The sequence below is a fragment of the Alligator sinensis genome, unplaced genomic scaffold, assembly GCF_000455745.1.
Source record: "Alligator sinensis unplaced genomic scaffold, ASM45574v1 scaffold71_1, whole genome shotgun sequence".
In the NCBI taxonomy this organism is placed as follows: Eukaryota; Metazoa; Chordata; order Crocodylia; family Alligatoridae; genus Alligator; species Alligator sinensis.
The window spans coordinates 2,337,754-2,365,702 of record NW_005841834.1 but is presented as its reverse complement, the minus strand read 5'-3'; positions in this window follow the sequence as shown (position 1 = coordinate 2,365,702).

Genomic DNA, 27,949 nt, shown 5'->3' with positions numbered 1-27,949 from the left:
AAATGAGATTGATAAATTGGATTACTCAGGTGTTTGAGAATTGGCATTCACTGTTTCTTCCCCAAAGTAAATGTTTAAATCCAGCCTGAGTTGGGAATGGCTAAAATATCTTTATGACCTCTGGCTTCTTTGTGACCTGCAATTCAATACAGTTCTAAGTAGATTCATACCCATATTATAAAAAATAAAGTAAGATATATGGCTTCATTTTTGACAAAGCATGCTGCGAGCATGGGATATAGGTGTTGCCAATATCTAAGCCTAATTTAAGTATTTCTATTATTTTACTTGTACTTTTTTTAGTGTAACAAGAAATAAAGGAAGAATACACATTTTTTTAAAAAAGAATGAAATCCTGAGTGTGGCCACTGCCCTCTCTGATTCTAGAGCATCCCAACCACCTTCTGCCCCAAAGCTAACAGGCAGCTTTCCATTTTCTAGTGATTTATATCTGAATATCTGGGGTTAAACATAAATATGTAGAACCTATGAATGAGGGAACATAGAAAGAATCAAACAATAGTTTATTTGCTCTCAGCACAAAGCCTCTTTCAGTCAACACTTGATTCAAAAGCTCTCTCTTTCTCAGGGTCACACCACCAATGCACTATTAATGCTTGTGTTTGGCTTTCTGCCCTTTGTCTATGTCTATTTCTATACTGCTGTCTTTGCTTCTTCCCACAATCATGTCCCAACACAAACACCACCTAACAAAATCTCCTATTCATATGATTCAAATTTCCGAGTGATTCCTGTTTGCCTTAGTTTGAGACCATGATATATGCCTATCTATGCTTGCCATCTCATATCCCACATTATTCATGCAGATTGAAATAAAAGGCATTACGTACTTCTCCACATGTAGCCTTTTCCACATCATCCTTTAGTAGACTGCCCTTCCTTCTGCTTCTAACATACTTGTAGAATGCTTTTCTGTTGTCTGTTACATGTTTTACGTGTCAGAAACTTCACAATTTTAAAAGAAGCTAAGCTGTATTTCTGAAGCAGCAGGTTGTGGATAACTTGAAAGCTCTTCAGCATGTCCTCACCTGCCACTTTTGAGTGTACCTTACAAACCTTCCCTAACCTACAACCTATTCTTGTTTCCACTTATATATTCAGGCTAAACAGGTTTGAGAGGAAAACACTGTTTCACATTCTCATAAAAATCCTATAGTAGATATTGCACTGTGTATTCAGCTTCTGTGGTAGATATTCAGTCTTCTGTCAAACGTTGAAGGTTAGCAGAAAAAAAAATTCAGCTTTCTTCTTGTTTCAAAATAAGTATACTCAGAGGACTGCATTAATTTATAGATACTATAGGCACATGCCTTAGAAATTGTATTGATGCATCTGAATCTACATTTTGAACTCTTATAGACCAGGTACAGAAATTACACTTTTACCAGTATAAATGATTGGAAACTGCTCTTTACCAATAACAGAATAGACGTTCAGCATACACAGACTGGTTTATAAATGGCAGAACCCAGTCTAAGATTTGCTCTCCCTCCCCCTGACCAAAGGGTGAATATGTGTTACATTCGCTACCAATCTACACTATGCCACTTATGGAAAACCACATCACTGAGATGAATTCTGCCTCAGGCTTTTGAATGTCTGTACCTAGACACAGGGAAAAGTTTCAGAGAGTGAACTTGAATGTAACCTAAACTATAGTTCTAAAATGCATAGCTCAGGAGGGTGTTGACTGCAAGTAGGACCACTGCTGCACCCAGAGCTGTGGCTTGATTTTCCCTAAAAAGTTTTGTTGGAACAGCTGTCAGGGATGTGATAAATTCAGAAAAAGTTCTTTTTTGCTGGGATACCTTCTTCAATTCAGAGAACTGAGATAAGCTGTTCACTCAAAAGAACTCTTGCTGGTATAAATTATACTGGCTGCATGTATTTTCAGGGGTATTTGATGTTCCTAGTTATAATTCAACAGGGATAGCCTAATTTGGCAAACGCTTTCAAATGTGGATAAGTTCTCTATGTAGCAGAAGAGAAAGAATACTGTGGATTTAGCTTAGATATAACCTAATCCGATAACCTTTAAATGCTAAGGTGGCATAGCTTCCTACATCTCTCTTGGTGGAGTGGAAGGGCAGGGAGATAAAGATCCAAGTGGAAGGTAGATGCAAATGGGGGCAAAGACTTGGAACAAAACTTGTGGTGTGCATAGGACACCAATTGCTTTAAGCCAACCCTGAATACACACACTGGATATTGCACAGGTTACCTGATATAGATTTAATTCTTTTTAAATATCAACTATCTTAAAAATATCTTATGGATCCCAAACTTTAGAATTCTGAAAGGCAAAATTCTCTATTCTGATTAGTAGTTAAACCCTCAAATCTACCACATCTGGTCATCCCAGGCATCAAAGGCTATATAAGGACTCTGGAGTTTCTAATGTGAAGACAGTAACATCAAATATAGGCACTCAATTGTCCTTGGATAATATTAACTGCTATCATGTCTTTCTTCCTCCATGTGTGAATAGTTTCACATATAAATAATTTGCCTTCCAAATTAACCAGGCTTTTGCTACATTGTAAAACTTCTCCTTTATCTAAAGATGATGTAGTTTCCTTTTAATTTATTTGGATGCTTGTTGACATTCATGTTAGTTTTACTTACTGCCTTGCAGATCTTCAGAAAGGATTTGTCTTCAAGTGATAATAAAGATAAAGGTGCGGAGAGTGAGATAAGTTGCTCTTTAACCGTTCCAGGCTTTGGACATGTTTACTGCTCAGGATTAGCAGCTACATAGAAATTCCATTTTAAATTGTGGACAACATTTTCTTTCTGGATTCACATGAATCATAGAAGGATAGCAACCTAGTGGCTAGGGCACTCATTTGAGATTTGGGAAACTCATGTTCAAATGCTTATTGTCTCTTAATTAGAGCAACAGTTCAAACCTTAGTTTTTACTTCCTAGTTACCATAACCACTGGACTACAGTTATCAGAACCCTTTCTTCCACTGGCCCAATGAATATTTAAAAGTTTATAAAAATGGAACATCTCTAATGAGAGAGACTGGGATAAACCAACTCCAGAGTTTAAGACACTCACTCTATAATGTGGGCAAGCAAGGTTTTAGTACCTGCTTTGCCTGAGCTGGGCCAGGGATTTGTGCATCAATTTCCTATAGGTAAGAATCCCAACTGCCAGGTTGTTTGCTATTCCAGAACTTCTCTTTCTTGTTTTTCATAATAACCTTCAAAAGATTGTGGGTTTACCCTCATGTAAAACGGTAAAAAATGTTGACATGTTGAAAACATTTGTGCAATGGGAAAACCATTTCCTCCCCCCTGTACCTATAAGTGCTTTATTAAATAAGAATGAATAAAAACCGAAAATCTTGTGTATTTTCCACATAGAAGAATTCCCTATATTTTTCAAGATTGTTGTCCAGAATCAGAGTGGCCACATGATTTAATATAAGTTCTGTTTCTGACTTAGTTCTCATGAATACTGTATGTAGAGTATTACACATCTTTCACTCTACTGCTGAACAAAGGAGCCTGGCTAAAGTACTCACAATAGTGTCCAGCTTTTGTATTATTCCGATAACATAACATTTTGAAACATCAGGGTACATCATGTGTGTTGTGAGACTTTGTGTGAAGCTCAATTTGGACATTAAACTATCCTATGGTAAGAGATACTTTAATATCAGCAAGAACCAACCTACTTGTGTTATATATTTCTTTCACATTCTTATTAGTGAACACCTTGGCCTTATGATTCAGAGACTAAGATACTAGAGTCTCAACTTTGTGATAAGACTCAAGAGAGTACATCGTAAAAATAGAGAAAGGAATTTTTCCAATTTATTCTAAAGTGAAGCAGAGGGGCAGGGTGGCACCTTATAGACTAACTTGTTCACAGAAGAATGAGTTTTCATAGACTACAACCTATTTGGTCAGATATTATGAAACTTTTTCAGATGCTATTTTACAGCATCTGATGAAGTAGGTTGTAGTCTATGAAAAGTCCAGACCTCTCCAAATTAATTAGTTATTTGTAAGATGCCACACTGACTTTTTGTAGAGGTACCATTGTAGAGGTAGGTGGGGAATGGGAGGGAGAGGGGAAATGTATCACAAGTTGGGCCAAAACCGTCAACTTCTCCTGGTATATTTCTATATTAATGTTTCAAACCATAAATATAAGTGTAAATATATATTCACTCTCCAATGTCTTTCTCCAAGAGAAAGAAAATATTATTTGGTAATAAAGGAAGAGTTTCTCTAGCTCAGCTGGTTGCTGCAAAAAGTATGTTATTAGAACTCTGGTTTTCTCAAAGTATAGATGCAGATGTCACAGATAGGTCCTGGATGTTACCTAGATCAGGCTTGAAAAGCTTGCCTTTTTACTAGGACTTTGAAAGCAAAAAACTGAAAATCACCACATGGGACTTTTTAAATTACATGTACACATTCCATTCCTGCGGTGCTGCCAATTTGAACAGAGTTTGATGGGTTTTTTTCATGAAGTGTTTTTTTTTCCTGGTCATCTGGCACCTTTACCTCAGCATCACTGGGAAGAGGAGATTCTTCCCTCTCTTCATGTTTCCCTGTTGATATCCCGCCACTGTGAAACTACTGAATAAAAGATAGGAAGGAGACCTGATCTTTCCAGAAGGGAGGAAGAGCTTGTAGGGGATTAACCTGGGAGACACAGTGTCTTAAGAAGGCACATAAAAGGAACCCTCATTTTTTAAACTCTTATGACTTTAAAGCAAATATGGTGGAGTGGGGGTGGGGACAGAGGGTTAAGGACGGAGGTAGGAGGGGGGAGTTGGTTACCTGACAGATAAGTTTTGAATACTTCAAGTTGAAAATACTGAATTCTGGAAATGTTTTAAGAGCTTTAAATATGGTTTATAGAATCCGGTACTTCATCATGAGGACATTATAAGGGCAAAATGTTATGACCTTCCTGCATTAAATATATTACTAAGTGTGAGGGATTCCTTGATATACCAGAGGAACTTTCTTGAGCACACATGAAAATGGGGCCTGAGAAATTTTTTTCCTGGAAATATATGACAATATTTAAAACAAAAGAAAGAAAAGAAAAGAGAACCATTGGCATCACTGCTTTTTTGTAATGATATTTCCTTTTCTGATACAATTAATAGCTTGTTTTCTTTTTAATGTTTTAGAAACTTTTCTTGAAGAATAAGAATTTTAAAACAACCTAAAGGCCCAATAAGGTAAGGGAATCCTAGTTTTACAAAGTTTGCATGCATGCTTAAAAAAAAACTAAGAATGCAAGGAAAACAAAGACTGTGAAATGAATTGTCATTTATTAGCGTGACCCATATTAACTGTTACTGTCTCACACGCATTTATTTCTTTTCTTATATATTGAAGCAAGGTAGGTTTACCAGGTTATAACAATATATATACACCTACAACTATTTTCCTGATTTTGTTCATTCAAAGACAACAGCATAAACTAGTGTTTCTTGGGGGGAGTTGTAATTTAGACTGTCCCTTGCAAAAATGATATCACTTACTGTTTTGTCTCTTTTTTAGCATTAATTGCTGTTTTCTGCTAATTTTAACACCAGAGGAATTTCTTTTTGAATCTAGTAAACATATTTAATTTTATAAAGCAGTGCCAGTTTTTTTTGTAATTTATTTGCTAGAAAAACTACTTACACTTTTTTTAATTATTTCATTTCCTAATGTTGGTTATTTTATTATTAATATGTGTTTCTTAAGCACAAACAAGACTTAAATAGACTGTTCTTGCTCAAAGGAGATTATGATCTGAAATAATCAACTTGTTAATGTTATCAGTAAGCAATTAACAATAATTGTGTTTTAAAGGTAAATGTGGCTATATTAAGGTTATGAAATCCCTACATGAGGGATAAATCCTGCCAATAGATTTTTGTGGAAATAGGGTTCCAATCCTAAGAATGTAATGATGTTTTAATTCAGTTCCATTGTACTTGAAAAGTACAATTAAAGGTGTTTGAAGGTAGAGTTATTCACTGTGAACGCACAATATCAGAAGGCCAGCATACTCTCTGGATTTCAAAAAACTCAAAACATTGTTTTTCACATTGTTCAAGGGCATGCAGAATGGGTTTTTGTTTTCATTGCCTTAATGGTATGTTCATGTGTAGGTTAAAAACACAGGTGCATAGCCTGAAAAGTGTCTTTTGTGGTTCTATGAAAATTCAGTATTTTTATGTACACGTATTTAGGGAACTTCTGAAAATCTGTGTTTTGATACTGAATGTCATAATATTCTTCACAGTGTCATAGTTTCATAGTTTCATAGTTTCATAGTTTCATAGTTTCATAGTTTCATAGTTTCATAGTTTCATAGTTTCATAGTTTCATAGTTTCATAGTTTCATAGTTTCATAGTTTCATAGTTTCATAGTTTCATAGTTTCATAGTTTCATAGTTTCATAGTTTCATAGTTTCATAGTTTCATAGTTTCATAGTTTCATAGTTTCATAGTTTCATAGTTTCATAGTTTCATAGTTTCATAGTTTCATAGTTTCATAGTTTCATAGTTTCATAGTTTCATAGTTTCATAGTTTTAGGGCCGGAAGGGACCTAATAGATCTTCTAGCCCGCCCCCCCGCCAGGGCGGGAGAACAACCCAAAAAAAAAAACACAAACCCTAAAAACAAAAACGGCATTCAAATGATTCCAGCCAGGTAAGTATCCAGCCTCTTCTTAAAGACCCCCAGGGTAGGGGCCAGCACCACCTCCCTTGGAAGTTGGTTCCAGCTCCTAGCCGCCCTAACTGTGAAGTAGTTTTTTCGGATGTCCAATCTGTACCTCCTCTCCATCAACTTGTGCCCATTACTCCTTGTTATGCCAGCGGGGGCTAGGGGAAACAGCGTCTCCCCCAAGCCCTTCTGGTTCCCCCTAGTGAGTTTATAGACGGTCACCAGGTCCCCCCTCAGCCTTCTCTTGTGGAGGCTGAATAGGTTCAGGGCCCGCAGTCTCTCACTGTAGGGTCTGCCCTGTTGTCCCCGGATCATGTGGGTGGCCCTCCTCTGGACCCTCTCCATGTTGTCCCCATCCCTCCTGAAATGGGGCGCACAGAACTGGACACAATACTCCAGCTGCGGCCTGACCAGCGTCGCATAGAGGGGGAGGATCACCTCCCTGGCTCTACTCGAGATGCACCTGTGGATGCACAACAAGGTCCGGTTAGCCCTGCCAACCATGACCTCGCATTGTCGGCCCATGTTCATCTTGGAGTCAATAATGACACCAAGATCCCTTTCCGCCTCCGTGCTCTCAAGTAGGGAGTTCCCCATCGTATAAGTGTGCTGCTGGTTCCTACTACCCAAGTGCAGCACCCTGCACTTGTCCGTATTGAAACACATCCTGTTCCTGTTTGCCCACCCCTGTAACCTATCCAGATCCTTCTGCAATCTCTCTCTCCCTGCTAGCGTGCTCACCTCCCCCCAAATTTTGGTGTCATCAGCGAATTTAAACAGGTTGCTTTCCACCCCAAAGTGTCATTATGGTTCTTTTTAATACAAAGCCACTTTACAAGAAGAAAACATGCATTACTTCTTGCCTATAAATTTGTGCATACTCCTTCATGTACAGAAGGTTTTTGGCCACATATAAACATTCAGTTTCCAGGACAGTCACTGCTCTCCCAAGAGAAACCACAAGTATATAGACATTCAAGAATTTTTCTCCCAGAGTCAAAATGTCCTCCCCAAGAGAAAAATAACCTGGGAACAGTCAGAGTTAAATCAATCCCAGGACAGTTTCTCCTGGGAAAGTGAACATAGATTCATAGATTTCTAGAGTCAAAAGGGACCTGGTAGATCATTGGGTCTGACCCCATGCTCCAGGCAGGAAAGAGACCGACCCCCTGCTCCAGACAGGAAAGAGCGCTGGGATTAAGTAACCCCAGCCAGATGCCTGTCTAATCTCTTCTTGAAGACCTCCAAGGTAGGGGAAAGCACCACCTCCCTTGGAAGCCCATTCCATATTTTGACAACCCTTACTATAAAGAATTTCTTCCTTATGTCCAATCTAAATCTATTCTCCTTCAGTTTGTGGCTGTTATTTCTGGTAACCCTGAGGGGTGCCCTGGTAATCAGAGTGTCCCCTATTCCCTGCTGAGCTGCCCCCCCTTCCCCCCCCAGTGAGTTTGTAACTCATCTGCACATGTTCTCTTCTAAGAGAAGCCACAGAAAAGTCCTCCAGCATCCCAAGGTGCTTTGCTCCAGTTCTGTCCTCCACTCCCACCCCAAGATACAGTGTGTCACTTTCTGGACTGTGCTGCTCCAGATAAGCAGGGAGCAAAACGTGCCCCTTTCACAAGCCCACATTCTGAGGCAGAGACACACAAGCTGACTGAGCAATCTGGGTCAGCCAATCAGGACTGCCCTGGGCACTACTGCCATTCTGTCTCTGGGCAGATTGAGGAAGCCTGAAGAACATGATGAGATGTGTACACAGAAGCTCCCTGCTTATGCAGAGTCAACACTGTAAGCTTTCTGCTCTTCAAGGGCTCAGCTTATAAATGTCTGTTCAAGCTTCTCCAGATAAGTCTTTTCTACCAGAAGAACAAACCGGGGAGAATTCTCCCAGATTATTTAAACATGTATGCAGCCTCTGAGTGCTCCCTCTGAGTGCTCCTGACCTCTGAAGTCTTAATGCCCCCAGGCATTTCTGCATCTCAGCAAATACATTGAAACAAAAATAAGTCCAAAGAATGTTAAATAGGGATACGCTTATCCAGTGAAGTTTGAATTAATTGAAGTTGGTCAATCTTTTTCCTACAGCTAAACTCTACTTTTTCTGTTGAAGCAAGGGATATTCATTCATTAAAAAGGCCAAAAAAATGTTTCTTACTAGCCTGAAGACAATATTAGATCATTATATATAACTATATATTATCATTTAAAGTGGACATATTTATGATATGGGAAAGTATATGTCATTTTTATATCTACATTTTTGAGACTGGCACAAATGATTGTCCTCTGTAAGGCATACAATGGAATGTTGTCATTATTCTCTGATTCTATTCTAATATTTGTTACCTTTTTTGTTCGTTTCTTCTCTCATCCCATCTCTACACTGCTTTTTACCATTTTTTTCTCACATCAATTTTAACTTTTCCTCTTCTTTTCCTTTTTCCAGTTCTTCCTATGTGAAGTGCAGTCAATTTTCGAGTTGAACTTTTAAACCCACGAGGGTGAAGTGAGTTCAAATTAGACAAAAGAAGGTGACCTGTTGTGGGTGAAATCTGATTATTAGTGTTGTAGTTGTTAAACAGACACTGCATGTACATATATTCTGAATACGTTAAGGCATAATCTTTTAGGTACCTTTTCCTTCTATCACTGACCCTGTCTGTAGAATGCAAACCCCAGATCTCTATTTAACATGAATACATCTTAGAATGAATTAAGTTTCTCAGACAGCAGAATATCAGTTTCATATAAGGTAGACGAGAAATTCTAGTAACGTGGTTCTCTCATTTACATGACACCCAAACCCAAGGTGCTTGGGCAGAAAGTGACAAAAAATAGGGCTGTGCCAGTAAGTTGTTATACTGGGATTCTTTTATCTGTGATATATAGAAACTGTAAGGAAATGCAATATTTGGACTATATTTTTTGTGGCCAACAGACTAAGTTCCCTAACAATTTGAAAAAATGCTTTACAGCTATTCATGATACAAAATGTTTACAGATTAGTATTGATACATATGAAATCTTGAAGGAAAAAGAGAATCTGATAACAATCAGAAAAGGCATATAGTTTTCTCTGAAAAAAATCAATGAGAATCAATTAATATGTGAAATAAATGTCTCTGTGTATGTAAAAGAAAGTAATATATAAATGGAGTAAAATACAGTTAATGCACCTAAAATTGTGAAATTGTTTTAAGAAGTGCCTTTTTCATTACATCTGAATGTGATTTTCTAGATAGAGGCATTGTAATATGACCCCGTGTGCTGTTCTGTGTATACAATAAAGAAAGCAAAATTAATCCTTTCCCCTGATGACCTCTAGAAATGAAAACCCATTATAGTAATAATATTTGTACTTAGGCCTTGATGTTTTTGTGCTGAATCTGAATGCTATGAAATGACTGTATACAGTGGCTGATGAGGACAGATGTACAGATAATTACATAAATAATCCTCTTTATATAGGTGCAGGGTGACTTTTTAGATCTGGTTTGGAAACTAGTTGAAGACTAATAAAACTTGTAATCATTTTCTTTACTGCTAAGGCCTGAATCTTATTATGCTGAAAGGTCTATTAGGATTGTTTCCCTTTTTAACATGAAATGCATGTAACAAGATCTAGCGCACAATTTTCCTGTTTGTAAAACTGGAATTAAGCATTGAAATTTCTGCCTAAATTGCTGTTTTTGGTATTTGCCAAAGCATATACTGTATCACATGCTATAGGACAACTTTCTTACCAGGCTATGGTTCAGCCAGTGATTCCTACTACAAGGGTAAAAGATCTTTAAAAAATATATATTTAGCTTGCAACAAAAATCAATACTCTCTATGATATGGTAATGAAATGCAGACTTTGTAATATATTGATGAACATTGAGAAAATGTGTGTGGTGAGGTGGGGGGGTGTATTTGTGTGTGGAAGAGGGACCACAGTAGTATTAATAGCCTGTTAAGAAGGTTCCTGACATTTTTGTAAACATGTAAGAAAGACACTTCACAAGACAGGAACTACAGTTAAAAAAACAATGACATATGCATTCCTGGAGAAGCCTTTTAAAATAACTGTTAGCTTTCTTGCCTTAACAATCATTTTTACAATATGTGCCTGTAGAGTTCTGGAAAAAAGAACAATAAAAAAGCAACCACAGACAAATTTTAAAAAACCCCTGTATTTCTGATGTTGGTCATATATTCAGACCAATTTGGTTTTGTGCAAATAATCTGGCTTTCTATTTGTCTAAGTGGCAATAAATTCCCATTGATCAGGACTTAGTGGAAATTAGAACACTCTCCATGAAACTCAGCCAATAAGATTGTATTTCCAGCAGGCTCTAACTCATGTTAAAAGCCCGCTGGAATGTTTCAGATTGTTTAGTGTGCTGGGTTTTTTTAACTGCATATTACTTTGCAATGTCAATGCCAGAAAGACTATTGATTCTAGACTATCAGATCACAGTCTTTAAATAAAAGAAAAGATTTAATGCTTTAAAATATTAAAAAAGACCGTCTATTATAAAAATAATATTGTGATTGTTTCCTTTTTGTTACAATCCAGTCAGACTATGGACATTAACAGTTGCAACTTGGCATGCAAATTTTGTATAATGGCAACTAGTCATAAAAAGCATAAATCACATGCAGTATTTTCAATGTATTAATCTTAAAGGTATATATTTATTGTTTCATATGGAAGAAAACTTAAATTTGCTAATTGTATTTAATTTTATTTGAAGATTAAATCTTTTTGTTTTATGCTAGTGTATTTTGAAAAAGCTGACCTGAGATGGTTATGAACACATGAAAGACTTGTTACACTTTTCAAACTGTGCTTCTCAGTGACTGTGAAGTAGTCTTGGCAGTAGAGGTGGGAGAGGTCAGTAGATCTTTTTACTTCAACTTTTAGAAATCATTTCTACAGAAGTGCCAGCAGACCCCTAAAAATGAAGGAAAGTGAAAGAGAACCTATGAAAATAAAAGGGACAGATGTGAAACAGGAGATAACATATGCTATATTAGCATCTGTAGACATGAAAACACTTTTTATAATTGGTAAATACCTAAATAAGATGCTTAAATCTATATTATGAGGACTTAGGAGGCAGGACCCATCTGTATGAAATAAACATTGCCAATAAAGACCTTTTTCTGGCAGTTAGCAAGGCATCAGAGTGTGGGTTGGAACTCAGCCACGTATCAAAGCATGCCATATGTCAAGAGGCTTTCACTTCTCCAGAGCAGTGGCTTATGATTTAAGGGCATTTCAGTCTTAATTTTCCCCCATCCCTACATTCTTGAATGCCATTTTCTCCCTAGTCAGCTGACTATACCACCATACTGACCCCAGCAGTCTTTCCTGCCCAAGTACAGGGGGGCTGGACTCAGTGATCTGTAAGGTCCCTTCCAGCCCCTAACAATTATGAAATATGAAACCCAGGCACAAGTATACAATCTCTGTGCAACTCAAACACTGCTGGGCAGTGGGCAATAAGTCCCTTTTAAAGGATTTTGTTCCACTGCCTGGCTTATACTGCATGCTTGTGAAGCTGATGCTACTTCTTCCTGGAAATTCCCTACTGTGCCACTCTGCCATACTAACCTAGACATCATTTGCAAAACTCCAGTGTTTCTCTTTAATAATCCATTGTTTTTCTGCCAGCTTCCCCACAAACCGGTCAAAAGTTTGCTGTTTAAGGAAAGCAACACTCATGCAGAGAAAGCCAAATGGACATTTGTATTCAAATACTTTACTGATTATGCCAAACAATACTGCCTGCTAGGGTACACATATGGGGCAAAAAATTGCTGTATTCATTAGACTGCTTTTCCTGTCACTGGAAAACATACATCTGCTTCCAGCATAAGGTCCAAGGCCCTGATTTACTAAAAATTAGTGATCCATCAGATTGAAGGGCAATATGCACTGTTGGCACCTAGGAATTTCTTGCATCAGTCACCAGCTCATGATTTACTAATAGGATTTCAGAGCTTGCAAAATAGCACAACTCTAACCACATATTAATATTTAATCTGGCATTTTAAGTGCACCTAACAAAAGACCCCAGAGCTGCTGACAGGACCCTAAATTGTGAATTTCTGAAAAAGGAATTGAGTATTTCCATAGCAGTTTCATGTGGAAATCTGAAATAAAAAGAAATACATAAGTTAAGCCCCATTCATGGACTTACAAGCTTCCTATTACATTTTTTGAAAAAAATTGTTTATAGTTTGTTTTTAATAATCTGGCTTGCAGTTAGTATATTGCAAAGCTTACTGTGGCAGCCCCACAGTCCATGGTTCATGATGTCAGACGGGTTTTAAAATACATTTTTATATTATGTGCAATTAAACAGTCTGCTTCTTAAATACTTAATCCATTTGGCACCTCTAAAAAGGTGCTAAATGAGGGTAAAAATAACGTATAAATCACAAAGACCTCTTTACTACCTTGAATTTTAGTAATTGAATCTGTACAGACTTGGTAAATTGAGCCCCGTGTGTTTTCTATAGTATTTTTAAGCAACCAAGTTACGGAAGTAGCTAAAATACAGATTGATAGTATTGCTACATTTTCATGGTTTAAACAGAGCAATCAGGTAAGTTAATAAGCAACTCTGTCAGCTGAATATTCTAATTCTACAAAATGTATATAGTAAATGTCTAGAAAGGGGGTGTGGGTATCTTTTTAGGTTCATTTTCATATGCCATCATTTATGAAAGATGTTCCTAACACCACCTGTAATAACAGAATGTTTATTAGTGTGCAAATGAGGGTTATAAATGATGTTGCTTATCTATGGAACAAAACACAAAAGACAACTTATTAGCAAAAGACAAATTGCTCAGCAAGTTTTCAATGAGATGCTACGTTTGTCAGGGAAAAAAAAACCCTTTTATTTGCACAGACCACTGCTTTTATAATCCATTTAAAATAATATACTTGCCACTAGGTGGCTATTTCTGATCAGATCATTTTACCATTTTAATTACATTTTTAATATCCTGGCTGCATAAACAAAGATAAATTACAAGCCTTGCACAATCTGGTTGTTAGCTCAGGCACAATCTGTAATAATATCAGCTTTTGTTTGTGCCTCCTCTAATTAGATTCTGAAATCTAGGCTTTATCAATCAATAATTTTAATTTCAGAATTGCCTTATGATCTTACATTTCATGTTTGTTTGCGAAAAATGATTAGTAGGACAAAGCTGATAATTTATGCAGAAACAATCTCTCAGCAGAGTTACAAGCGCATTCCAAGCCATCAACAGAAGCCTGCAGACTAAGCTTGACACAGGTCTAATTAGCATGCAGATATGTGTCACCTCATTGGCAATTCAAATTGCTTTTTTATAATGTACCTCAAATTGTGCTACTCAAACATTGTATTTGATTTCCAAAGCCCCCTGGGCATCCCATAATGTCTCCCTTCATCCTGGGTATGAAGCATTTATTGAACAATCTGCTACGACTCTGGCTATCATTTTGAAAACACCCAAACATTTTAACCCAGGGACGAGCTTTTCTTCTTGTAAGACAGCAACTTGTTCTTCTGCGGAATTCCATGCGCCACATTTGTAGGTTTAGTGATGATATGTTACCTTGTGAGTTCCTGCTCCCACTGTGGCTGTTCTATTAGAGGGCTTCATTCCTGTGCCACTCATTTAAAAAGGGGGAGGATGTCTACAGAGCACACATTAATATGCGGCACATAACCACGTCTCTGAATGCCAGCCTTCCATTCTTCATTAAACAAAATGGCTGTATTGCAGTGATTGTTTCCCCTTACACACACACACACACACACACACACACACACACACACACACATGTGCATGCTCTCACACACACACACATTCTCTTTTCTCTCTCTCACATACACATACACACTCACACACTTTTTCTTTGTCATGCACACAAATACACACATACATACACACACACACACACACACACGGCATTCTGTGTGATAGCACAGCATTGTCAGTGTCATGAGTTATGTGTGAAAAGTTGTCTGCGGCGTGCATGACACGCACGGAGATTCCTGCCAACATCAGGGCCCTTTTTTGCCATGCAGCAACAAGTGGCAGAATCAATGGTGTACAGTTATTCAGCAATGTAATTCATTTCACTGGCTTTGGCTTCTAGCCAGATCCGCCATCTGTCTCTTGCTCTCCCTCTCTCTCTCTCGCTTGAATTTGTCCTACATTTCGTAATGTTACGTGCTTGCCATCCTTATTCTATGTCAGAGGTACAGCACAAGTCTCACCCCCATTCCGGTGTGGAGTTCTCTGAGTTCGGTGGCACTTTGGATACTCCATTTCAGTGCCATGGGAAGAAAAGGGTAAGCAAAAAACAAAGGGATAACTGCAAGAGAATGGTGTTCTTGTATCTGAATGCCACTGCCTCAGCTTTTTATTTAAAGCATTGATATGGATCTGGCTCACATGGGAACTTTTCCTGCTTCGTTAGAGTATCTTCGTTTTCTTTATTGGATGCTGGCACTATACGCCACTGCACAGCTTCATGGAGTGCCTGCTGTTGGATACTTGCAGATCCCTGCCACCAAGCAACCTCCTGCATTGGAAATCGGGTGACTACTCCAGGATCTTATGCGTGCTTGCTGTTTGAAGCTGCAGAAAAGTGAATAATCAATTAAGTATTGATTTCTTGTAAGATTTGGTAAATTTCAAAGGCAAGACAAAGAGGATGGCTTAAGGAAAGCACTGCAGGGACTTGGCGTAAATTAGACAACTAACAGCAGTGCAGAATAAAATAACACCTCAACTGAATATTTCCTTGGAAGAATTAGCACTAGCTATTGGAAGACGATGGTGGATTTAATCAAGACGGCAGGCATGCTTGAGTTTTAACCGTGAACCTGAAAGAGGAGCTAATTATAACCACCTTTTTATATGGAGCTAATTTGACTGAATGGATGCAAATGTGCTTTATTTATGGATGAAGAAGCAAGCCTTACAGCATTGACTTTGGGATCATCGCATATGCTAAGCTTTACAGCTTCTCTAAAAGTCAAGCCTACAGTATATTTATATTTACTGATAAGGTATTTATCTGTAAACATAAGCTACCAATACAAAAGATTCATCAGAACAATGTACTGTTGCATATAGGATCTAATTATAATTTTGCAGCATTTCATGTTTTTTCTAATTTGGTGTTTTTCAGTCTTTGCTTGTGATGGGCTATAAATGGGACAATAAATGTATGATTTAAACTACTGTGATTTTCAATGTGTAGTTTATTAAGCGTATGTAGTTTGCTTAACATGTTTCTGAATTATTCAGCAGTAATTTATAATGAAAGAGGAGAATGAGTGGGGTGGTATTTTATCCATTTATAATCTTCTTACAGATCTTAATGTACAGGTTCCACTTGCCGACGTGCTCTGTAATTATGAAAGAATGTTGAAATTTTCAGATAAATGGGGCACTGACTTTACAATGGGCACAATATTGTACAATCAGTAAAAGGAGGATTGTTATGTTTTGACTCTGTGAAGAATGGTCTTGGTTAGTTAACTCCTTCTCTGCTGTTAATGGTAAGCAAATGCACCTTAAAAGAGAAAACAAGGAAAATACTGTATTAGTTTGATGCTTTCTTTTTCTGCATTCTCACATTCCAGATTTTAGCTTATTTTTCACTTCTTTCTATTTACTTGTCCCTATTCATTTTCTCTTTTTTTCTTTTCTTTTTTTTTTCTTTTTTTTTGCTGTCTTGCAATCTACAATCCCTGAGCAACCACAGGAACCAAGTTACATTAAGCTTCAACACAAAGACGATGTAAGAATAATGAATCCTCATTTGCATCGACATTTGTATTCAGATTTGCCAGGCTATAAACTTGGCAGATCAAGCGGAATATTAAGTAGAGGCTTCCATGGTAAATTGTAACTCTTGCAATTGCTGAGTCGTTTTTCCTATTTGTGTGTATATGTGTGCGCGTATCTGTAGTGGCAGGTAAAGTCTCATGACTACTTGATTTCTAAGAAGCGCATTGGCCCTCTTTCTCTTTCAGTATGTGATGTCAGTCTGAAACAAAATGAAGCAGGAATACACCAGTAGTAAGCGTTTTAGGTGAAGATATAGTATGACATGCGACTAGAGTATTAACTCTAGTGTCTAGGGACCATGTGAAAGAATTCTTTAAGCAAATAGATAAACACTGTTCTAAAAGCAAATAGATCTCCTGTATCAGCTGGAGATTTGATTTCACTGCTTTACTTGAGTAGAATTCAAAGCACAACAACATGAAATAGCACTAAACTTAAATACTATATAGCATGCTATATTATTTTATTAGGCTACTTTGGCATTCTTATTTGTGTCATTGTAATAAGTATGTATGTTTGTATGGTTCCATTAAAAGCCTTGGGCCTTATTATACTCTCAGATATTCTGAACTGATTTGGTTGGACTTACTCCAAATTTACAGTAGTGTGTCAACTGAATGTGGCTTTTTAGCTTCAAAGCAATGACCACTACATTTTTCCCTGAGGCCTAACTTTTCTTAACAGTTATCTCCTTTTTCTTCCAGATGAACTTAGAAGTTTTTCAATTCAGGAATACAAAAGTGAAAGAACATACCATTCCAAATCCTTCTATTTAATTTCCTATTTTTTAAAGTTGCTCAGATTCAAATATTGAAAAGAGCATGTTCATTTGAGCTGTGCGAAGCTTTTGTCCCTGATTCGATTTGGCGGAGATTCGGCTTGATTCGGTGGCTGAATCTCTAATCTGAATTAAACCCAGAGACCCTTTAGTCTCTCTGACTCAAATCAGAACCCTACAAATTGATTTGGAGAGATTCAGAAAGATTCAGAGATTTGGAAATAGACATAGCTTTAAATGTTTTTTCTACATACTTCAAGGTAGCAGGCGACTCATGAACACTGAGATGCTGGGGTGGATGGAGCATCCCACAGAAGTGTGGGGGACTCCCCAGCATGCTCAGCAGCAGATCTGGAAGCAGACCAAAAGCACTTCCGGTTCACTTCTGGATCCACCAGGAAACACACAAGGGGGGGCCACCATACCCTGCCAGCTCAGTGACTGGTGCCTCCTGGGTCTGGAGGGGCAGCCTGAGGTCCTCCTGTGGCCAATTGCCTAGTTGGAGGGATGCGGGGTGGGGGGGCTCTCTGTGCGCTCTCTAGCGGACCCAGAAGTATTTCCAGTCCACTTCTGGGTTCACTGTTGAGCACGCCCCTCACCCCCATGCTCCTATGGGATTCTCCATCCACCCCAGCATTGCAGACTACTGAGCCATGTCTGGTACATCGAGGTATATAGAAAAAACATTTAAAGCTGTGTCTATAGCTAAATTGCTGATTCTCTGAATCATCATCAAATCTTCAGATTTGGATTTGGCCAAATCGAATCAGGGACAGTGATCTGAATCAACTAATTGAATCACTGTCCCCTATTCGGGCTGAATCCAAATCAAATACAGCCCATTTTACACACCCATAATGTCCATTATATGGCTTGCTTTTTCACTCACAGTGAAAAATTGCAACAGTGGTCAACAGATGCTATGAATACCCTTGAAATCATGATTTTAGTCCATGAAGTTGGGGTCTTCTTTCATTAACAGCAATCAACCAAGAACACTGGAATGCATACAATAAGAGATTCTGACTTTATGACTAGAAAAATGGCAGCTATAATGCAAGGCCTAGAGGCTAGATTAAGCTTAAAACAAATCTTGAGGGCTTTAAAAACATATATGGAAGACTTCTGAGATATTGAATTTGAAAAACCATGTATGTGCAGGTATCACTTCCATTTTTCATGTCTTTTTACTCAATATACTCTGCCTTCTAACATGTATGTAAGTGAAAGACTGGCCAGGCCCTGTATCCTATTACACATTGTACATTCCATGATGGTTTTAAATCTGTTTTTATCTTAAAAAGTTATAATATTATAAGAGATCTGGAATATTATTGGGAGATCAGTTATTTGAGAATATCTCTTTGATGTGGAATGAAATACTACATTTAGAAAGTTACTTAGCATACTATAGGTTGATTCAGCTTAAACCAATGAAAAACAAGCAATACAAGATAATGCTAACACTATCAGACAAAAACAACAGTCTTTATGTGCTATTTTTTATTTACTATTCTTGAACATAAAGTTCAGTCTGAGGAGCTTTAGAGCTAGATAACTTTTACTTCCAGGGGAAGACAATATCATGACATACATTTTCAAAATGGTGCCTGATTTGAGATAGGAGAATCACTGGTTTCATCATTTGTTCTATATTATCAGCCCCTATGCACATAACTAAGAAGCAGTCTCATTAATTGATATTACTGGTTGTCTTGATTTGAGTATGTACTTACTATATTTTGTTTTGGAAATTTATCAAAGCAATTTCTTTATTGGGAAGGGAAAATAGTGTTTCATTTATTTTCCAATTAAGGAGCCCAATACAAAATAATTCTTGGTATTTAAGTTTCAGATCCAAACCAAATAGCATTATAAAAAACCTTGATGTTTTTGGAGGACACATTCAGAACAAACTTTTGTTATACTTTATCCTTTGAAAAATTAACTTCTGAATACTTTTGTTCTTTCATTCTACATTCCCTAACTTTCTGCTGCAGGTAAATAAAGAATGAGAGAGAGAGAGAGAGAGAGAGAGAGAGAGAGATACATAAGTGAATGAAATCTGCTTTGAGCTCCAAATATGTTAATCATATTAACTGACAATAAGATAAAAAAATCCAGTAAATAGGAAGTGCGAAGGTAATTTCCTGGGAGTAACTCCAGTCTGTTCACTGGCCTTTTATGTATATTATGTTGTTGAATAAAAAGTGGATGTATTCCATAATGTGGACCTTCTCTAGCACTGGACAAGGTGTTTTGTTATAGGTTTTGGGGATGGCTTCTGAAGAGCAGTTCAAGCCCATTACACCATTTCAATCAAAATCATCGTATTTCTAAAGGCTTAAAATTCCAACAGTGGGCCACCTCACTTTATACATTGTGAGGTTCAGACATTGTTGGCCCACAAAATTAAAGGGATGCTATCAATCACATTTCTAACATAAGAATTTTTTTTCCCTCTTATTGTTTCAAGTTGCACCTAAGGCCCTAACTCTGCAACGCACGGGGAGTTTCCAGTACTATTATAAAGTTCATTGCAGAGTGAGGTATACATTTCTTATCTTTTCTTTAAAAAATAAAAGTACAGACAGGAAGAAAATTCTCTATTTTCTCAGTTTGCTCTATATTTTTATATTCTTTGACAGCTGTTAGTGTTTAGCTCATTTTACTGTTTCCCTTATATAGTCAAAAAGTCATTTCCCCTTGTGTTTTTTTAGGTCCTGTATGTGGCACAGAATAAAAAGAAAGCATTTTAAAACAAGGAAATGGGGGAATGTACATTTATAAAAGTAGAAAGAGCTTGGGGATAGTTATAGTATTGGAAACTAATTTTTTAATTCATTTTTTAAAAATAGATAACATTTAAAGTGCACTCCATTTAAATCAGTTACTTTGGTTCCCATGATGCTTTTCTGCCTAAAACTCAGTGTACACCAGTCACCAATCATATACACTCAGTGTTTCTACACACGCCATTAAGGTGACAAGATAAACTCTGGTGCAGTTTGCACCAGAGTCAGCTGCTCCCGAGCACAGCATCTGCACCTGCACCCAGGACTGCAGCAGTTTGAGATGGAGCAGAGCAGCCCCAGAATGGCAGTAGGCTCAGGGGATCAGCCTGAGGATCCAGGTGGCAGCATAATGTGGTGAAGGGGTTAGCTGGGCCATGAGAGTGCTGAAACTGTAGGACCATGTGTCTGATGCCCCCTCCCCCTCACCCCCCCGCCTCAAAGCCTGCTGCCAGCCCAAGGCTGCTCCACCCCAGCTCAAACTACTGTGATCCCAGTCATTGTCTGCACATATGTTTCTACATAGTAAATGACTCCACTGTAAGATAGTACTGTTCTGACAGTACTATCTTATGGCAGATTTAATTAATTTGCTGCATCCTAATACCAGCGGACATGTAAATGGTGATGCTATACTGTAGAGGTAATTAGTCAACTCCACAGTAAAGCACATGTGTAGGTGCACCCCATGTGTAGAAACCCCATAGGGAATATCTTTTGGTTAAGCAAAATTATTTAAGGTTTTGTAAAAGATTTTTCTCATTGTATTTGGCTATTCGCTGCAAGACTTTGCTTGGAAAGTAACGTTAGCTGAATTATGCTATTTTCCCTACTTTAAAAAGCAAAACAACATAAAACATATGGAAATTTCACCACTTTTTAGGAAAGTGAAGTTTGAGTGATCTAATTTTTTTTTTTTAATATTTGTCAATATTGCCTTATGAAGTGGTATTTTCACTATTTTTACAACTAAAAAGCCCTTTGGTTACTAGAGAGCTTATCTGGAAAATTGTAAATGTTGAAAAATTATTATTTGGATATCTGAATACACTAAATGTATATTTGAAAGGTCACTAAGATTTTAAGGTATTTGAAATATCCTACTGTTTATTACTTGTTGCATCTGCAAGCTCTCTGGAACAAGAACAGCACTTTTTAGACAGTACCTCATACAATGAGAGCCCAGTTCTGATTGGTTCTTCTGAAAGCTACCATAACATACAGAATAATTGTGAGGTATTATCTTAGTCAGTGGGCAAGCTTTTAAGTATGGTTGTAAGCTGAATGTGTACTAACAAGAACATGTCAAAAGGTTCATTACCACTTCTAAGAAAGTTCTGTAATTTTTAATTGCACAAACCTCCCACAAACCTCCCACTGTCTTCAGTGGGAATAAAGAATTTGGCCCAAAGTTGGTAGAGTATTCTGAAAAAATAATTGGCCATCAGTGCTCAGTAGTTGTGATGATGGTAGTATGAACAGTAGTACCATACTACCGTCACATTGAGCTTCTTTACAAAAATTAAATCAATTTACTCTCCACCAAACATAGCCACATTTGGGGCTGAATTCAACTCTTGTTTAACAGAGGTAAGCAACTGATATTAAGTGAGAGGCTGAGGTTAACAGAATCTAGTTTCTATATTTGAGTTTTATGGTAGAACAAGGATGAGGGGTAGTGGGGAAAAGGATCTCATGAAATGAGGGAGACAGCACTGTTGCTGATAAAACAGGTAGGAGGGGAAGGAAAATTAAGAAGTACTTTTACAGCTAGCTTGGCCTTCATAGTTAAAGGAAAAAAACAAGAGGCAGGATTGCAAATTCCACTCATTGCAACTTGTAGTATATAACCACCAATTTCTCATGGATCCATAATTTATGTTGGAACCTGCAATGAATCATGCTATACAGAAGTGGCCCTATGCTGCAGAAGATAAATCTAATGACACTTCAGCTATTACTAATTTAAGGCTGCCTGCTCTTGCTCCCAATGATGTAAGTGGGAGTTTTTCCATGAACTACTTTGGGAGCTGTTTTTGCACCTTTTTCAGAATGTATTAAAGTTACTTTTGCCATATCAAGCAGCAATAATAAACCTCGGACCTGGATCATATATGATGCTCTAAATTGTAGGAATAGTTTGAGTTTTGTTTCTTACCATATCCATGTTTGGTTTGCTCAGTCCAATGTATATCAGCATTTTATTGTGAATAGGTAACATAGTGACTGACTTCTAGTACTATGAGAAAGGGGTAAATTTGTCTTTACTGGAGTTAGAGGTTTTGAAATACTGAAATTTTAATAAAAACAGGTCAGTTCATTCTTGCATTCAAGAATGCTGTACTCCCACAAAAACAAGACAAGATACTAGAGGAAAGCTGATAGCATGGTATAGCTAGGTTTGAAAGAATTAAAGAAAAAAATTTCACTAGGACTTCCATTCTCCTGAAGTAACATTTTGCCTAACTGAGTGATCAGTCCTCAGTTCCTATCCAGCTAACAAAATCCTCCATAAACACCACTGAGATTACAGAGATCCATCTGCCACGTGCTAAGTTGTAGCAAAACCAGGTGGATGGTCATCCATGTTGACCAAATAAGAGATTAAAGAAACTCAACCCCTGAATATAATCTAATCATCCAAGATCAGGTGGACCTAGGAGATTATGCAAGGTTTTCCAGAATCTTGATTTACCAGTATTGTTAGGAAGTCCAGCTTTGTGTAGATTTACTAGGAAGGAAAGAATGCAATTTCAGCAACAAAGTAGCAAAACGTAAAAATATGCCTCATGAAGCTTTAAAACAAAATGGAAGAATGTTTTATGGAGCCTAGATCTTGGACCAATGAACAAAATTGCTGCATTTGACACTAGGCCTAGAATTTCAACTGATTTTTGTTAAAAGAATTTTCAACTGCTGCTTTATACCATGAAGAATAGTATGTGTGGTCTCTCAGCTCCATGATAAATAATCCTTCCCATTCTTTACACTGAAACTATTAATAATATTAAATATTGTTTATGCTTAGTGACACGATATCTAGATCACCTGTCCAAAATTTTGAAGTTTTTTTTTTAAATAATTCCAAAGTTCCCAAACTAAACGGGGAGCCTTGACCATCTTTTCTATTTATGGCTTGTTCCTGTGATTTGTGAAACATCCTCAACTCTCTTATCTTCAGAAGGAGTAGAGAATACTTCATTTTGGAAGAAACACTCTCATCCCAGAGGACCTAGCCCATTTTGAATATAAGCTATACGATATATTTTGACAGCGATCATGCAAAACACTGAGAACCTTATGCTCCCTGAACCTCAGTACTATACAAATTCAGTCCTAAGTATTTTCTTTTTGAAAAAGCACATCAATGAATATTGTGTGTCATCAAAAATGGCTTTCCCTTTACTTGAAGGTCCACTCATGCACTCTTTACATACTCAAAACTCCCAAGTAGGATCAGAACATTGTGAGTTTTTTGAACAGTGCTCTGTCTGGTGCCTTTGTGTTTTCTTTCATTAGCCTATGATGTTAAAAACATGGGAACTGCTTCTGTGGTTTAAGGTCCAGATTTTTAAAAAATGACTTAGCTTTAGCATTTTACAGTTTTTGGAGTGTCACCTTGAGATGTCCTTTTGTAGATGACATGAAAGTCATGCCCTTTTAAGGTGCCTTAGGGTGAGCTCTCAAAAACTAGGATTTACCAAAATCACTAAGCACTTTTTGAAAACATTAATCTCAATGTTTGCATTCAACATTTGTAAAGGGCTCTCCCATCGCCTTAAAAATGAAATGTGACTCAGACTGAGATTATCAAATATTAGAGAATACTTGACTGTTTTAATCCTTGCATTACAAGATATATCAAACTTACATACAAGCAACACAAAAAGGAGTTCTGTTCACTAGAGATTTTAGTGTGGCGGGAAGTGCAATGCAGAGAAGAGTAGTAGGATCACAGGAAATTAGGACTAGAAGGGACCTCACAAGGTCATTTAATCCAGCCCCCTACTCAAGGCATGATCATTCCTGACTAAATCATCCCAGTCAAGTGTCTCTCTTACCTGCTCTTGAAAATTTCCAAGGATAGAGATTCTACAATCTTTCTTAGGTAACCTGTTCTAGTGCCTGATTGCCCTCCTTGGAGGGACAGTATAGATTTCTGGACAGGGCTGCCTTGAGTCTCATCAGGCCTAATAGAAAAAAGGAAGAGTTTACTTCATGTCAAAGAAGAAAAAAAAATGAAATAAGACCTCTTTTTACCATTTAATAATTTCAAAAAGAGACCACATCAAATTAATCAATACTTATAATGAATCAGAAGACACTGAAAACCAATTTCTGACTTGTTGAAGAAATCCTTCTGATTCTTAGAAGTACCCCCTACTCTGGTGCCCCACACTAGCCAGGAGGATGCATGGCTCAGCAGGTGACAGTAGCAGCAGTGGGAGGGCTTCCTTTTCCTACACCTGCTTCCTGTCACTCCCCATTAACGTCCCTCAGCTGGGGACAGCAGTGGCACCATGCAGGTTCCTCCTTCCAATGCCTGCTCTGCGCCAGTGGGAGACACCTGAGGGAGGGCACAGCCAGGTAGGGAGCAGGTGTTAGAAGGAGGAATCTGTGTGCCACCTTTGCTTTCCTCAGCCAGGGGCAGTGGTAGTAATGCTTGAAGGTGGATCCCTCTCCCCTCCCCCTTCATGTGCCTGCTCCCAGCTGGTGTCCAGCATCATTCTGGGGGTTTCTGCTATGCTTTATACCCAGCCCACTATGTTCTCTTAGGCAATGTGCTCCCTTTAGTAAATCCTGGATCTCCCCATGACTGCATTTGACTTCTCCAAAGACTACTGGCTTCTTATTTATTCCTGCATTTAGCTCTAAGTTTGATAGGGATGTATAAACCCATATTTGGTTTGAATCTCATGTACCTGTCAATACTTCTGTGAGTGGCACACTGCTGTTTTCTGTGATGGGCCCTCAACTCCGCACTTCACTCTGTGGCGGATACAACTGAATCTTATTTTGTGGACCTTCAGGCCTTGGTACAAAGCCCATTTTTGTGTTCAGGCCTTTCCATAAAGTTGTTGAGTCATGGGGCATATATCTAATGACAATATGGAGTGTGAATCTGCTTGGCTTGCCTTTTGTTCATGTACCTGAATTTTGTCAGACAGCCCAATCTATAAAAACAAGTTCTTTCACAGAACAAATGCATCTAAACTTCAGCATGGCTTTATTTTCTATAGTTCCTCTCATACAAATTGTATCCCAAAATGCTTTGCAGATTTTAAATAATAAATAAAACAGAGAGAGAGAGGAATTAAGCATAGGCAAGGGAAAAAATATGTGATGTTTACTCTGAACTCTTGAGAGCAGACAAATTACCCATCACAGTAAAATGTGATAGTTTTTCTCAAAGAAATTAGAGAATGAATTACAACCCCAGCCCCTTTGTCAAGCACCTTATAAAGAAAACTTATAAAGTAAACAATGAAAACAAGACTCACTAATGACAGCAATATTAAAACCTGGGGGATCCTTTTTGTGTATCTTAATAGTCCAAGCAGCTCCTTTTGTGACTGTTAGCTCTGTACATAGACATTAATGTATAGTTGTTAGGAGGGTTGGGCAAATGACCAAGCATGTTGTTCTAGAGGAATATGTATACTTTATCTGGACTTAGTTCAGCAAGCAGATCATTTTCTTTAATTGAATAGCCTTGGGTGGAACAAAAATATGCTGTGAGTAGAGAAAAGGTTCAAGTAACTGATTCAAGTCTCATATAGGAAACATTCATAGAATTGTCCTTATTTATGGTTATTCCTGTACTAAGAATGACTGTTGAATATATGCCTTTACATGTTGTTATTCTACAGATAGTAGAAATCAGTCAATTGTAATAAATAGTGGTGGCATGGCTTCAGAAGTGAATGCTCTGAATGTTAAGTGCAGTGCAGTAAGGTACTGATTGGCAGCTACCCACGTGTAAAAAAACCCTAGTGGCTTAAAAACCATGCAAGTTTGGAGTGGTTTGGGTTAGTTTTCACTCTGGATGTTACTAATGCTTCATTGTTTTCAATGGGCCTTGTTATATTATAATATGGATGTTTTAATCAGCTTCCTAAAATCCTGAGAAAATATAAGTTCCATCTGTGGACTGAGGGCACTGCTGCTGCCTGTCCAAATGGCTGCTAGTGCTATCAGTTAATGTTGAGCAAAAAACATCAATCTTGCAAACTCTTACTCATAGAATCAATAATCTTTATCGGAGTAAAAATTTTCAGAATCAGGTGATGCATCTACACAAGACACTACTATGCAGTCATTACTGTGCATTTATTTAGTATTGATATAAACAAGTACTAAATAAATGCACAGTAACCAGAGTTACTGCATAGTAGTGCCGGCGAACACCTTTTTTATGATGCTATGGCATAGTACAGGCAGTCCTCGTACTTATGACACAATTGATTCCTGAAAACAGAGTTTTAAGTCAAAACATTGTAACTTGGAACTGATTTTCCCATACGAAACAATGTTATAAATGAGGGATTGGTTCCTGAACCAAGGCCCGGTACCCTATTTTCACCAAAAATAACCCACAATCTTGTACTCAGTCAATTATAGGGAAGTAATATAGCTATATTAATGTATTTATATTGTAAATAGCAATCATATTGATTTGGAAGGACTTCTTTGAGGTGACATTGCTGGACTTTTTAAAGGGCTCTTGGTTGGACTTTGTGAAGGCTTCTTGGCTGGAGTCTTCTCAGGAGTCTTGGCGGCAGGTTTTTCTGGAGTTTTGTCTGTTTTCTTAAAGAAAATGTTGGAGGAAGTTTGGAAAGATGTTCCCCAGGGAGACAGGCAACACAACAAACTTGTTTGCTGGCGTGGCATCACATCAAATCAAGTGTTGTAAAGTTGAAACTAATGTCAGAAAGTTGAAACATGGTGTCAATTTATAAATGTGGTAAGTGCAAAATGTTGTAACTCGAAATGTTGTAAGTCGAGGACTGCCTGTAGCGTCGCATCATGGTTTTTGCCACACAACACTATCGCACAGGAGTATTGAGCTACTGCGTGGTAAGTGTCTCATGTAGAAGCGCCCAGGGTCTAAAACCCCAGTAACTCTCTTATGGATCTTATATACAAATGAATAGATTCTTTCTTTGGAAGAAGTCTTTCCTTCACTTGCTTGGAAAAGGTGGTAAGAAATCTGAAAAAGGCGGAAATCTTCCTGTATATTCTGTGACTGGATCTGTATCACTACCAATGGTCTGATGCTTGTTAATCCCAAGCAAATGTCTCCAGCTGTAGCTTACACCAGAACCAGATGGACATCAGCATTTTTTAACACAAGCTGTTTATTGGAATGGATGCTGGCCAGGTTGAATTTGTTTTAAAAAAAATTCTTGTACTTTTTGTATCACATTGATACTAATAACATTCCAAACCAGGTTGACTGCAATACACAAGTCCTAAGACACCTTGTAAAATCAATGGATTCTAGGAGATTTCAAAATTGTTTAACAAAATGGTTGGAGATGTTTCCTCTGGCATCTCTATATAAATGATGGAAGCTAAGGACTGTATTGAAGAGGGGATAGATCACTCTATCATTATCCTGTTCAGTGCTCTCCCTGAATAGCATTGATTTTTTCACTGTCAAAGACAATACTGGGCTAGATGGACCATTAGTCTGGCCCAATATGGCACTTATGTTCTTAAAAGACCATTGGTGCACCTTGCAACAGAGATAGAAAAGCTTGTATAGTTTCAGTCAGCATTTGATGTCAGATGCTTGTT